Source organism: Acomys minous (assembly GCF_964271855.1).
Source record: "Acomys minous genome assembly, chromosome: 3".
Lineage (NCBI taxonomy): Eukaryota > Metazoa > Chordata > Mammalia > Rodentia > Muridae > Acomys > Acomys minous.
The window spans coordinates 147082843-147095442 of NC_140485.1; the positions used below are offsets into that span (position 1 = coordinate 147082843).

General features: G+C 39.0%; 1 long non-coding RNA gene across 2 annotated transcripts; it reads left to right on the forward strand.

Annotated features, from left to right (window-relative positions):
- Nucleotides 1–4061: 4061 nt before the first annotated feature.
- Nucleotides 4062–9727, forward strand: LOC311595369. Of its 2 annotated transcripts, XR_014778418.1 has the most exons (3): nucleotides 4118–4227; nucleotides 4593–6255; nucleotides 9518–9727. It is a non-coding gene; the product is annotated as an uncharacterized lncRNA (long non-coding RNA). The 2 variants fall into 2 exon arrangements; XR_014778417.1 differs by lacking the exon at nucleotides 9518–9727 and having other exon boundaries at nucleotides 4062–4227; nucleotides 4593–4704.
- The last annotated feature ends 2873 nt before the right edge of the window (nucleotides 9728–12600 follow it).

A 12600-nucleotide genomic window follows, 5' to 3' on the forward strand; every position in this document is an offset into this window, starting at 1 on the left:
GTGTCCACAGCAGAAACTCCCCACTGATGTTCTCCATGGGATAGTTTCAAGTGAGAGAAAGTCATTTGGAAGAAATTCACATTGAGTATTTTGATTGTTAACTCAAATGTGGAGGAGGATGAGGCAGCATGACAGTTGTATGTTGGAGACCAGCTTCCACACTGCAGTGTAAACTGAGGTGAAGTGTAGATAGACAGCTGGCTGATGGCCCAGTAGACTTTCTCTGGGGGTAAAAAGCTTGATTCTGCAGGTCATAACTGATGGTTATTGACAGGACTTCCACTGAGGATGACTAGTGTAGGCCAGAACTGATTGTAATTGGCAGAGGGCCAGGCCTGATGGCTTCTGGTGTAGGCTGCTGCTGCTGGTAGCTAGTGTCTAGATACAAGGAAAGAAGGGGAAGAGACTCCTCACACACATGCACTCACACACTAAAAGAAGGACAGGCCCCAAAGAACAAGTTATAACAAGTTTCAGGTCTTATTGAATTGATGGAGCAAACTTTAAAGAACAAGCTCCAACCAACTTTACATGATACACATATACACACCTGCATATTGAGTGGATGGAGAAACCTGCGGTAGGTGGTGACAGCTTGACTTGTTCTCCCACAGCTTATATATCGCAGAAACATCTTTCAAGTGATGCAAAAAGCATAACATGTTTACATTCCATTTTTCTTTAAGTGAACAATTACAGTGAATATAAGTAGGAAAAAAAGATGGTCCCCAATACCCTGACACGATCAACTGTATCATGCATGAAAACCTAATATGGAAAACAAGTTATTCTCAAGAACCCAATAAATTAATAACTAATTAACTTGTTATAGATTAACAAAGGATAAGCAAGGAAGGTTATTTTTTTCCAACCAGTTTCTCTTCACTGGCAGGCTGAAGTTTATGGTTACAAAGAAAGAATCAATGACCTTAAAAAGTAATCTTATAAAAATATTAAGAGTAACAACTCTGGTAAGGCATCACACCAGGGGGAAGTGGTCAAAGAGCAAGCAACAGAGTTTGCCAGGGACAACCCTTACTCCCCTGACTAGAGGACTCCTATGGAAGCTGAGATACCTATTGGCTACATCTGAGAAGGAGGCATACATCTTCTCCATGCATGGCACTTGTTTGGTGCATCAGCATCTGCTGAACCACTGGACCCAGATCTTTTGGCTCTGTTGGTCTGTCCCTTCTGGGTCTTTCTATCCCCCTACTTTTCCATAAGATTTCCTGCCCTCTACCCTGAATTTGTCTGTGAGACTCAGATTCTGCTTTGATCTCCTGCTGAGTGGAGCCTTTTTGATGGCCTCTATGTTAGGCTCCTGTCCGGCTTCCTCTGTTTAACAGCTTCCAGTGTCTATTCTATTTGCCTTTCCCAGGGCACAGACGAAGAGGATTTAGGCAGTCCTGATGAGACTGGTAGACTGAGGCCATTTGGTGGGGGAGAAGGCCTCCTCCTCTCTGAGGACTAGGGGAGGGACGGAGGACAGAGAGGGGAAGAGGGAGGGAAAGTAGGATCAGGAGAAGATGAGGGAAGGGGCTATGATTGGGATGTAAAGTGAATAAATTAAAAACTAAGTTTAAATAAAAACTTTATTTTAAAGAACCTTCAAATAAAAAGATCATACACTAATATTCTCTTTAAAGAAAGTATCACTTCATGATTAAAGTCCAAAATTAAAAGAAATTATCATAAATCTAAACTTTTATATAAAAACAGCTATTTCTACTTTAAATCCTCAAGTTGCACATTAATAATTTTTATTAAATCATATCAGGAACCTGAGAGTGAAAATTGGTATGGAAAATTAGTCATAACCTCAATCACCAGTCCAACTTGAAAGAGTCACATCAGCCAGTGATATTTTGGGCTGTTGTCTTTGCTCCTTAACCTCAATGTCTGCATCTCAACTATTAAAGGTGTATTTTTCTGAGCTTCTAATTGTTTCTTAAGATTTTCCACACCAGAACTACTAGCAAGAACATCTTAACATGACTTTACAAAACAACTTAGTTTTCCAATTCTTTCTAAGGTGGTGTTCATCGCTAACGATCTCCATCTCTAGGTTCTTTACAATGGTAGTGACTGGCTCATTAATCTGTTCCAGCAGCAATGCCTGAAAGAGGTCAAGCATTATTATTATAAGTGCCAATGATACTACTCAGTGAGGGGTTGGGAGCCCTCAGAGTTACCATACAACTATATTTTAAGGGATATGGTGGTCACAAGGGCAACAAGCGGAACGGTGCTCTATAACAGCGTAAAGTCCTCAGGACACACACTCCTCGGGCTCTGCCACTGGAGGCACACCTCACGTGTTTGTGCTAAATGGTGGGCTGCACTGTATGGGCTCTAACGCTGTTCTTGCTGCCCAGCCCCAACAGCTCTAACCCATTCATTATGTTTGTGACTTAATTCCATTTGCTTTGAAAGACATTCTTAACTTTTTCAATCCTCCCCCCACCTCTGAATTAGAAAACGGATTGAGTAAAAGTTAACTGTAATGATACCCATATGTGACAGGTGCCGAAAGTCATTCATCTCATTGTCTTCTACAGACTGATTCTTCCATGAAACCCCACCACTATGGAAAATTTCCTTCCTTCTTTGTCATATGGTAAACATTCACTATTGAATATTTTTACAAAGAAAAACCTTTATCTTATTCACAACTATTTTATTTCTTTTGTAACTTTTTATCATTTTCCAGTTATGGAAAAAAGATGTAGCATGTACTATTCTTTCTAATAAGAAGTTTCCTGGCCTTGGTGCTGTGTATGTGTGTGGAGTAGTGGCAGTGATAAAGATGAGACACTTAGAGGCTAGCATTCAGCATCTTATAGCCAACAAATCGACCAGATATGTATCATTGCATTCACTGTTGCCCATTGCAAAAAGAAGCTTTTCTAACCAAGACTGTAAATAACGAGGTTGGTTTGTATAAGCCTTAATATTCATAAAGCAACTTATTAGTATGGCATTTAGCAAAATTATATCATACAGTTATAGCTCCTGTTGTTACTCTCACAAAGTCAAGGAAACCAAAGGTTAGACATAGATTTGAGAAATGCTCTCCAGACCTAAAGTTTGGAAGAATCACTTGGAGGGGGAAAGTGGGGCATAGATATGATCATGTCTTCCTGTACACATGTATGAAATTATCAGAGGAAAAAAAACAAAATTTCCAGATGAGAGTGAAAATATCAAGTAAAATATCACAGTCCCAAGTGTGATGTCTGCTCTTATCAATGTCTTAAAGTACCGAGCCTGTGATGACCTATGTTTTCTATAGCAATCTAGAGGCAGATACTATTGTTTTTTAAAATATAATAAACACAAAAGTTTCAAGTGTACATATTCCTAAAAAGAACTGCTGTATAGATTGGAACACATATTCTTTAGCTGATGCCTCAGGACTTGAGGCTCAGAAATTTTGCACCAATTTCTTGAGTTTTAATATGGAACAAAGAGTATTTCAATCTTCCCACTCTGAAATAGCTCAAAGCTTGTATCTGCCTGTTTTGTATTCTGTACTTAAGTGGTAGAAATTCTATTTAGTTAATCAAGTAATTGATTATGTAATAACTGACAATTGGGGATTATATATATATATATATGTTTTCATAACTTCATTCTTCTTTTTCAGTCTTTTGTGTATCAACATTTTTGTAGTAACTGGCCACCACAGACTCACTTGTCATAAAGAAATGAGAATTACTCTTCTTTTAAGTTTTCTTCATTGGGTTCCCAACTCTGAGAAAACTGAAAAAAAAAATCAAGTAAGCTTACACAAGCAGATGCTATGCTAAAACAAATAGCAATCAGAAAGAGTTTTGAAAAGTGTTGGTTCTGTGGTGCTATTTTAGCATGCCTGGGACCTAGTAGAATATGTAAGTCTCCCTGTATGCAGATTCAACCTTTTCCAGAGAAGTCTAACTTCTCCCAGTTATAGGTGGCAAAAATTGTATCAAATTTTCTACAGAGGAGACACTTTGTAACAACACTTCACTCCTGAGAGTGGGTGTTCCCTCTGCTTTCCACTTTTCATACAGCTGTACCAACCAGGGCATTTGCATATTGCTCCCTAGGGAGGACCTTTCCTTCCAAGTCCAAGACAAAAGCAAGATCTTCTTCCTGTCTCCACTACCCAGGACTCTTCATCTCAGGGTCTCAGAATGAGGTGCCCTGCTCAGCTCCTGGGGCTGCTTGTGCTCTGGATCCCTGGTAAGGAGAGAAACAGATACAGAAAGAGAATGAGGATGGATGGGGATCTTGGGTTCCCTGCTGATGTGTCCCATGGTCTTTCCATGAGTGAGACTGCCATTCTTGTTCCTCAGGAATGGGCTTGTGAGGTTCTGAGGGTGAAGGGAGGAAAAGCCATGTATTTGTGACAACTTTGAAAAGTTCCAAGACAGACAGTCCAGGTGATTTCTAGAGAGCGTCTTTGCTCTTTCTACATAGATATTTTAAGTTAAGCAGTTTTAGAATATGAATGAAAGTCACACAAACAATAGGTAGAAAATAAAGGAATGTTAAGTCACTTTATTGTATCACTTGTTTGTATATAACCATTTTTTCTCTTATTTCAGGAGCCAGTGGGGATATTGTGATGACCCAGCCTGCATACTCTAATCCTGTCAGTCTTGGAGAGTCAGTTTCCATCTCCTGCAGGTCTAGTAAGAGTCTCCTATATAGTAATGGCATTACTTACTTGCATTGGTACCTCCAGAGGCCAGGCCAGTCTCCTCAGCTCCTGATCTATCGGGTGTCCAACCGTGCCTCAGGAGTCCCAGACAGGTTCAGTGGCAGTGGGTCAGGAACAGACTTCACCCTGAAAATCAGTAGAGTGGAGGCTGAAGATGTGGGTGTTTATTACTGCCAGCAAGGTATAGAACTTCCTCACACAGTGAAAGAACCCTGAACAAAAACATCTATGCTTGAAGTGACAAGGTTGCCTCATAAGTTAGTTCCTTGTTCTGTGTCCAGTGTTGTACAGTCACCATGGCAGAAAACACTGCATCCATTTTTGTACAGAGGAGACAATTTTATGACACTTCATTCTATAGAGTGGGTTTCCCTCTGCTTGCTGCTTTTCACACAGCTGTATCAACCAGGGCATTTGCATATTTCTCCCAAGGAAATTCCTCTCCTTGACAGTTCAAGACAAAAGCTAGTCCCTCTTTCTGTCTTGACTACACAGGACTCTTTGTATCCCCTTCTCAGAATGAGGTGCCCTGTTCAGGTCTTGGGGCTGTTTGTGCTATGGATTCTTGATAAGGAGAGAGACAAAGATAAAGAAAAATGCGGAAGAATTGAGAATTGGGGCCCCTGCTGATGTGGATGCAAGTTCTGTCCATGTTTGAGATTGCCAGTCTTGTTCTCCAGAAACGGGCTTGAAAGGTTTTGAGGGTGACGGGAGGAGAACCTGTGCTCTGGTGGCAACTATGAAAAGCTCCAAAGCAATGAGTCCAGATAATTTCTAGTGTCACTGTGTTCTTTCAATAAAAGTATTTTATTTTGAACATTTTTAGACTATGAATGAATCTCATGAATACAGTTAGTAGGAAGTTATAAAGGAAGGAAAGTCATTTTATAGTATCATTATATTTGTGCATAACCATTTATGTCTCACATTTCAGGAGCCACTGATGGTATTGTGATGTCCCATGCTGCACTGTTCAATCCTGTCACTCCTGGAGAGTCAAATTCCATATCCTGCAAGTCTAGAAAAAGACACCTAAATAATAATGGCATCACTTACTTGTATGGTACCTGCAGAGGCCCAGCCAGTTTCCTCAACCTCTTGATATATATGATGATTGTTTGCAACAGATTTTCTAGTCCAAGAAGGATCAGGGACAGTGGTTCAGGAATAGATTTCACACTGAAAACTAGCAGAGTGGAGGCTAAGGATGTACATGTTCATTACTTTCAGAAAAGTCTAGAATATTCTCACAGAGTTACACAGCCCTGGCCAAAAATGCCCCTGCTTGAGATGGCAGAGCTGCCTCATAAGTTCCTTGTTTTGGGTCCAACAATGTATAACTGGTTTGGCAAGGTCAAGATATTCTTTTTTATTTTATATATTTATTTAAAAATTTTTCCTATATATTCATAATATTATACATATATAAAATAAACGATATAGAGCAAGAAGAACCAAAAGACAATTAGGAATTATATTAATATTATATCCCTCATATTTCGGCTATTTGTGTTTGGCTCCCTTAAAGAAAACATTTTTTCATCTTGGTGAGTCTAAAATCTCAATGTAAATCAATATCTATCATATCTCATCTCTATCAACTTAAAACATCTATATAGACCTAAAAATATCTGAACAGCTAAACAACTACGCTTAATTGTGAAACTAATTTATTTGGTCTTGCACCTCATCAGAGACTTAAGAAGTAATAAAATTAATTACCTGAGTAAACAAGAAGTACACTTTAGCAGTTTCCAACTTGAAAAAAATGAAAGAGACAGTTTACTACCTGGACAATCCTCCATAACTCTCTATATCATTGAAACATCATCGTCAGCCTTCTGGCCCAATATATCTGATAGAGATATTTATGAAGTAGGAACTATTGAGGACTTGCTTACCCTGTCTTGGTAGAGTTTGGTTGTTAACTCTACCTGCATTCAAGCTTGTCTAATTTTAGGCAGAATTATATCAGTGGTTGATATGAGGACATTTTACGCATGGCTGGTTTGACACATTTGAAGCCATCTCCACAAGGAGGTTATTTGATGTTCATCATCTTCTTTGAGGTAGGCTGAGAGCTGCCAGGAGTTAACTTGTTTTCATTTCTTGAACAGAGCTTTACTCATTTCCTTTGCCTGTTTGATTGTGGTTTTCTGTTTCACCTTGATGGCCTCTATTCGTTTGATTGTATTTTTCTGTAATTCTTGAAAGGATCTATTCATTTCCTCTTTACAATTCTCAAATAAGTGTATACGCATAGCTTTAAAGTCATATTCATCAGATTCAGCTGCATTAGAGTATTTGCTGAGGTCTGGGCTTTGTGGAGGAGCCATGTTGTCCTGGTTTTGTTGTCTGTCTTCTTACCCTTTCTTTTAGGCATCTGCTGAGGGGGCTTGGTATTTCTAAGCTGGCAATCACAGGGGTGAGTATCTTTTGAAGGCATCTGCTTCATTTACTGGATTGGAAGACATAGCTTTTATGGTGCTAGATTCATTTAAGCTCTGCCACCTGTGACGTGGGATTTAGTAAGGTTCCTCTGACTACTTGTTCTTCTGAGAGGAATCAGCCACAGAGTAGAACAGTGACTTCGAGGCCAAAATACTGTGCTGTTTCTACTGGGTTGATCCTTTGTTCCACAGGGGCCCTACCCTGCACCAATACTCAGAAGAATTCAGAGAGCTTGGAGGTTGTGATTCCCAATCCCAGGGAAGTAAAGCCACAGTGGGGATGAGAGTGGAGGTAGGGGTTTCTTCTTATATTCCATGGTTATTCAATTGAGAAGTCTCCAAGGCTGTTATTTGGGTTGGCAGCCTGTTCAGTCATGGGTATTGTTGAGCCTCAGAACCTCTGTTCCCAAGTGGACTTGCACTCCATCCAGTATTTGGAGGAGTGCAGGGTACTCGCGGTTTTTGACTCCCAAACCCAGGGACATGCAACCATGATGGATGGGGGGCTTCTGAATTTTTCCAGTTGTTCAGTCTGAGGAGTCTCTAAGACTGTGTTTTGCATTAGAAGTTTACCTGCTTTGGTGTGTTGTGCCCTGCCAGCCACTGGAGAACCTCTGTTCCCCAGGGTGTCTGTACTCTCTCCTATTCAGAGGAGTGTAGGGTGCTCCAAGTTTGTGCCTTCAGAACCAGTTGTCCTGCTGCGATGAAGTGGGATTTTTATGCTTCTGGTTTGTTCCCTTCAGTCCATTTCTCAGCCTCTGCTCCTCTGCTCTCTAGACATCGCTCATACTGTGCAGTGTCATCTTCCCCCCCGCCCCCCGTGAAGATATTCTTAAGAAGCACTTGTTTCCTTCAATTTTCAGGTACTCAGACTTTGAACCCCTGGGAATGATACTTTCCATTAGAGTTCCTTGTCGGAGAAAAGGGAGCAGAAGCTTCTCTGCATGAACACAATTGCACACAGTTTCTTACAGGATGAGAAAAGTTCATTCAGTTATGGTCAATGGTAGGCAGGAACACACTGTGAAGAGGACTGCTTCAGTGTGCATATCTTTTACCCTGTGTTTAAGCTTTAATCTTATTTCAGGGCTGCCCTCATCTCAGATAGTTCTCTGAGTGTACTTATTCTACTTTGTAATGTGTCCATATTCAATAAAGTTTTCTTTTGCTGGATTTTACTTTCAAGTTGGCTTACTGAGGATAGGTTTCTATTCCAGGATTTGGCACATATGTGTGATTCCCCATTATGTAGCTGTGGAAGATTCTCAGAATTTGTAAGAAAAAGATGCTGAAAATTTCAAATTAATGAGTAGCTGAGACTTCAGAACTAGTGGTACCTATAAACTGAAAAAGGAATTATTACCTAAAATAAACAGAGAAATAAAATATAACCAAATTAATCCACAGGAACTCTAACAAATCAATCCATAAATGGGGTAATAAAATAAATAGATAGTTTTCAAAAGACAAAACATGAATGAACAGTAAACATTTGAATTTTATACATTTTATTCCCCTCTTCTGGAAGGGTCACTGAGCGTCAGAATCAAAATGTTATAGAGATGCTCTATTTGCAGATCAGCACACCACTGACACTTGTTCACCATACTTTGAACTTTTGTGTGCCTCTGTTTCAGCCACCATCAACTGCACAAAGGAACTTCCCTAATGAGGTCTAAGAGCTGCACTAATCTATGCACTGTGTAGAGTATAACTTTAGAGGATAATTTGACACAGAATCCATTTAAAAAAAATAATACCAGTAAGATGGCTCCTGGGACATGAGAGCTCAGAAATTTTTGGCTTTGAGGCACACTACAGCATCAGACATGTGTTTCTTCCTGTGGGACAGACCTTAACTCTAATTTTAAATAGCTATTGGATAATCTGTAATGTCTGTGCCACTTGTGGTAGCTTGATAAAATCTTACATCCAAAAACTTTATTGCAATTCACAGGGTGAAATTCTGGGTAAAAATTTGGTAGCTTTTCTCCCATGAGAAGCTCACACAATGCTTTTCAGTACTATGAAAACTAGCCATTATGGTCTTCCTGTGCCTGATCAATAGTGACTTGATTTCTTTACATTTTTTAAATGAATGTGCATAGTGTATATCATCTCACCATAAAATTTTGGTGGTGAACTGTGTGAGTCTGAGTACTATCATTGTCATAAACATTATGATGAGAAGAAAAGGTTTATTTGGGCCTACGGTTCTCGAGGGTTAGAGTCCATAATAGTGGAGAGAAGGCATGGTGTCTGGAGGAACCTCTCAGGGTTCACGCCTTGTACCACAAGTAGGAAGTAAAGGACAAAAATGGAAAGCTTACTCTCATGCCTGTGCATATATTTGTTCCAGAGAGCCTGTACCTCCAAAACTTACAGTGACAGCAACTGAGGACTAAGTATTCAAACATTTGAACTTATGGTGTATTTTTCAACCAAACCATGACAGCAACTAAGAACAATGTCAATCACCTATATTGTTTTGGCACTCTCAAGTTCCTCTGATCAACATCTTGATGGAAAGTGTCACAAACTTGGTAGAAGGCTTTTTATATAACAAGTGACAGTTTTTGGGAGGTGCATAATGCTCTATGTAGGAAAACTCCATGCAATCTATTTTATATTAATAAGAAAATATATGAAATGTATTAAATGTGAGGTTCTTTTATGGCTTTTAAAAGCATTCTTAATTTAAATTTTCCCTTCCCCAACTCCCTCTTCAGCCCCACATTGCCATCTATCTGTACATTAATCCTCCCTTTACTCTTTATTCTTTTCATTTTTCCTGGAAATTTTATATTTCTTCATATCCAAATAAAGAAATAAATGAAAATTTAAATAACAAATATATGGGAGTTAAAGTGTTTGTGATAAACTGGGTACAACGTTTGACACATATCAATTAATTTAAGTAGACATTAGAATTGGAAATCAACTATAAATTGTTGTTTTTATTTGTTATTATTAGATTCTATGTAGAAGCATTATCTCTTATGTGTATATGACATGAAGTAGAAGGGAAATTTCCAGAGGAACAAACTTTTACATTTTGGTTTTAGAGAACACCAAGATGAATAAATGAGGACCACGGTATTTATTATATGAATTATTAATACTGTGGACAGACAATCTGAGAGAAATAGTACTGTGGGGGCATTGCAGTGAGAGATTAGTCCCTAGCCCCAGAGACAGAATGTGGTTCAGTGTCTCCCATGAGGCCCAGCTGCTGCCTGGATAGAAGTACATGCCTCTCCTGTAGGAAGGTCCAATAGCCAATGGCTTCAGGGTGAAAAAGGGGTGAAGCACAGGGTCAGTGGTTCTGCCTCTCCCAGGAATGACAGTGTCTGGGCAGAGAAGGGTGGAACTAGGAAGAGAGAGCAGTGCCAGAGGATCTAGGAGGCACTCTGGAAAATGTTCTTTATTTCTGGTGAAGAGTCACAAAGTTGATAGCTTGGATTTGAATATTATGTAACCTAATTTAAATGCAGACCCAGAGACCATTAGGTCAGATATATAGTGGTTAAGTGAAATTAAGGTCAGACTCCAATGTGGGTTAAATCTATTCTTTTTCCTTCAGGTAATACAGTACTTTTATTTTCTTTACACAATGACATGTTGCTGGGGCCTAATATTCTCACTGAACAGAAGAAAACCAAAATTTCTCATGTCTTAAAGAATTGAGTACAAAAAAGTTACATAAATTAAAAGGATGAAACATTTACAGGTGTCTATGCAAATGTTTCCAACTCAATGGAAATAACAACTCAAGGCCACCAGGAGGGAAAGAATGCAGAATGGAAACTGGGTCCTAAGGCTCAAACTTCCCCCACCCTGTTAGCCCAGCCAGACGAAGTGGTGACTGGATCAGGAACCCTTGCCAGCCTGGAGAAATCCTGGAAGACAGCTGTTGGTTAATACGCTGCACACATCACTACTGCTCACATTGATCCACCAGGCTGGGGATTCTCTTCCACAGAATGACTTCCCCAACCACCAAGTGACCCAGCCACATAAATTCAGATTCAGATTAATTTATTTCAAAGCTCATTTCCAATCTTAAAATGCATATTTACTGGAATCTTATTTTATTATACAAGCTGTTGTAATACTTTCTGGCTCTTTAAATAGCTAAAGAGGAGCAACCATATGCATTTTATCATTAATGCTCACCACTCAGTGACAAAGTTGGAACTTAGGCTTATTAGAAATTTAATATTGGAATCAGCTCATGCAGCAGGTGTCTGGCCCCTGCTCAGTCCATCTAGAAACATTTGTGGTGGTATGGATTTGCCCCAGAAATTGTATATACCTCATGCTAGCCTCATGTAACTGGAATAAGCCTTTGAAAAGAAATTTGTCTTTGAAGCTTGCATCCAATATCAGCACTAGATTGTAAAACTTGTTGCTGATTTTGACCTTGTATTCAAGTTAACTGTTCCCTTGGTATATGTTTAATACCCTGTGCATGTATTGATTCAAATCTATTCTTAATCTACCCACGAGAATATATATGAACATCTTAGGCTTATTACGTCCCTATAACATACTTAGACTGAGTCAAGAGGTAATAATCATTCAAGAATAGCATGCACTTAAAATTTGAGCTTCAGAATGTGCACTGAAGCTCTAGATAAGAGGTATATAGCCACTGGTAAGAGGTATGTAAAAAGGTCACTAGGAAAACATTTGGAAAGGGTTGTGTTTTAATCTTAAAATATCTTGTAGGATTCATCTGTAATCTAGAAAGACAATAATATTTCTCAGGGAAGACCACAAAGAATTTCTCAGCAGAAATCAAGCCTTGTTTTTGGGACTTAGCATGTGTCCACTGAGTGAAGGAAGTCATGTTCATGTAACAACTGATCCAGAGGCTTTTCCCAGTAGGCTCCCTCTGCCTGGGAAATGCCAATCTCTGTGAATGTTTAAATACTCATGTCACCAAACTGTGATACTTTTATTTACTATTTTAAAATATTTTTATAATGTGTTTGTTTTTCATGGTTCACATCTTAATTTCCAGTGGACATATTGTGGTTTTTTGGTTTTTTTATTTTGTTTTGTTTTTTGTTTTAGGTTTTTTGTTTTTTTTTTTTGAGTCAGGGTTTCCTTGACTGTACTGGACTTGTTTTGTAGACCAGACATAGTCTTGAACTCACAGAGATCTGCTTGCCACTGTCTCCCCAAGTGGTGGGATTACAGGCATGCACCATGGCACTCAGCCATATGGTTGATTTTTAATTAAAAATTATAAGGTAACAAAATTGATGCATGCATTACAAAATATTAAATCCCAAACACTTCAATATATTCAGAAAAAAATAAAAGAGTGAAAGTCATGATGGTGACCTGAATATTCCCATGTGATCATAGTGAGATTTTGATATTTCAACAAGAAATCCTAAGCATCTGTATTCAAAAGGTGCAATCAAAAATTAA